Source organism: Bison bison, unplaced genomic scaffold, assembly GCF_000754665.1.
Source record: "Bison bison bison isolate TAMUID 2011002044 unplaced genomic scaffold, Bison_UMD1.0 scf7180017864309, whole genome shotgun sequence".
Lineage (NCBI taxonomy): Eukaryota > Metazoa > Chordata > Mammalia > Artiodactyla > Bovidae > Bison > Bison bison.
Window position 1 is genome coordinate 7,077,034 of NW_011494881.1, and position 2,146 is coordinate 7,079,179.

The window sequence follows — 2,146 nt, forward strand, 5'->3', positions numbered from 1 at the left end:
AGGGAGGCCTGGCGTGCTGCGATTCATGGGGTCGCAAAGAGTCGGACATGACTGAGCGACTGAACTGATGAAGACCTACAAGTCCTTTTAGAACTAACACCCCCAAAAGATGTCCTTTTCATTATAGGGGACTGGAATGCAAAAGTAGGAAGTCAAGAAACACCTGGAGTAACAGGCAAATTTGTCCTTGGAGTATGGAATGAAGCAGGGCAAAGGCTAATAGAGTTGTGGCAAGAGAACAAACTGATCATAGAAAACAGCATCTTCCAACAACACAAGAGAAGACTCTACACATGGACATCACCAGGTGGCCAACACCAAAATCAGATTGATTATATTCTTTGCAGCTAAAGATGGAGCAGCTCTATACAGTCAGCAAAAAAAAGACCAGGAGCTGACTGTGGCTCAGATCATGAACTCCTTATTGCCAAATTCAGACTTAAATTGAAGAAAGTAGGGAAAACCACTAAACCATTCAGGTATAACTTAAACCAAATCCCTTACAATTATACAGTGGAAGCGGGAAACAGATTTAAGGGACTAGATCTGATAGAGTGCCTAATGAACGATGGATGGAGGTTTGTGACATTGTACAGGAGACAGGCATCAAGACCATCCCCAAGAAAAAGAAATGCGAAAAAGCAAAATGGCTGTCTGAGGAGGCCTTACAAATAGCTGTAAAAGAAGTGAAAAGCAAAGGAGAAAAGGAAAGATACACCCACTTGAATGCAGAGTTCCAAAAAATTTCAAGGAGAGATGAGAAAGCCTTCCTCAATGATCAGTGCAAAGAAATAGAGGAAAACAATAGAATGAGAAAGACTAGAGATCTCTTCAAGAAAAGTAGAGATACCAAAGGAACATTTCATGCAAAGATGGGCTCAATAAAAGGACAGAAATGGTATGGACCTAACAAAAACAGAAGATATTAAGAAGAGGTGGCAAGAATACACAGAAGAACTGTACGACCCAGATAATCACTATGGTGTGATCACTCACCTAGAGCCACACATCCTGGAATGCGAAGTCAAGGAAGCATCGCTACGAACAAAGCCAGTAGTGGTTATGGAATTCCAGTCGAGCTATTTCAAATCCTGAGAGATGATGCTGTGAAAGTGCTGCCCTCAATAGGCCAGCCAATTTGGAAAACTCAGCAGTGGCCACAGGACTGGAAAAGGTCAGTTTTCATTCCAATCCCAAAGAAAGGCAATGCCAAAGAATGCTCAAACTACTGCACAATTGCACTCATCTCACACGCTAGTGAAGTAATGCTCAAAATTCTGCAAGCCAGGCTTCAGCAATACGTGAACCGTGAACTTCCTGATGTTCAAGCTGGTTTTAGAAAAGGCAGAGGAACCAGAGATCAATTGCCAACATCCGCAGGATCATCGAAAAAGCAAGAGAGCTCCAGAAAAACATCCATTTCTGCTTTATTGACTATGCCAAAGCCTTTGACTGTGTGGATCACAATAAACTGTGGAAAATTATGAAAGAGACCACCTGACCTGCCTCTTGAGAAACCTGTATGCAGGTCAGAAAACAACAGTCAGGACTGGACATGAACAACAGACTGGTTCCAAAAAGGAAAAGGAGTACGTCAAGGCTGTATATTATCACCCTGCTTATTTAACTTATATGCAGAGTACATCATGAGAAACGCTGGGCTGGAGGAAGCACAAGCTGGAATCAAGATTGCCGGGAGAAATATCAATAACCTCAGATATGCAGATGACACCACCCTTATGGCAGAAAGTGAAGAGGAACTCAAAAGCCTCTTGATGAAAGTGAAAGAGGAGAGTGAAAAAGTTGGCTTAAAGCTCAACATTCAGAAAACTAAGATCATGGCATCTGGTCCCATTACTTCACAGCAAATACACGGGGAAACAGTGTCAGACTCTATTGTTCTGGGCTCCAAAATCACTGCAGATGGTGACTGCAGCCATGAAATTAAAAGCCACTTGCTCCTTGGAAGAAAATTTATGACCAAGCTAGATAGCATATTAAAAAGCAAAGACATTACTTTGCCAACAAAGGTCCATCTAGTCCAGGCTATGGTTTTTCCAGTAGTCATGTATGGATGTGAGAGCTGGACTGTAAAGAAAGCTGAGTGCCAAAGAATTGATGCTTTTGAACTGTGGTGTTGGAGCAG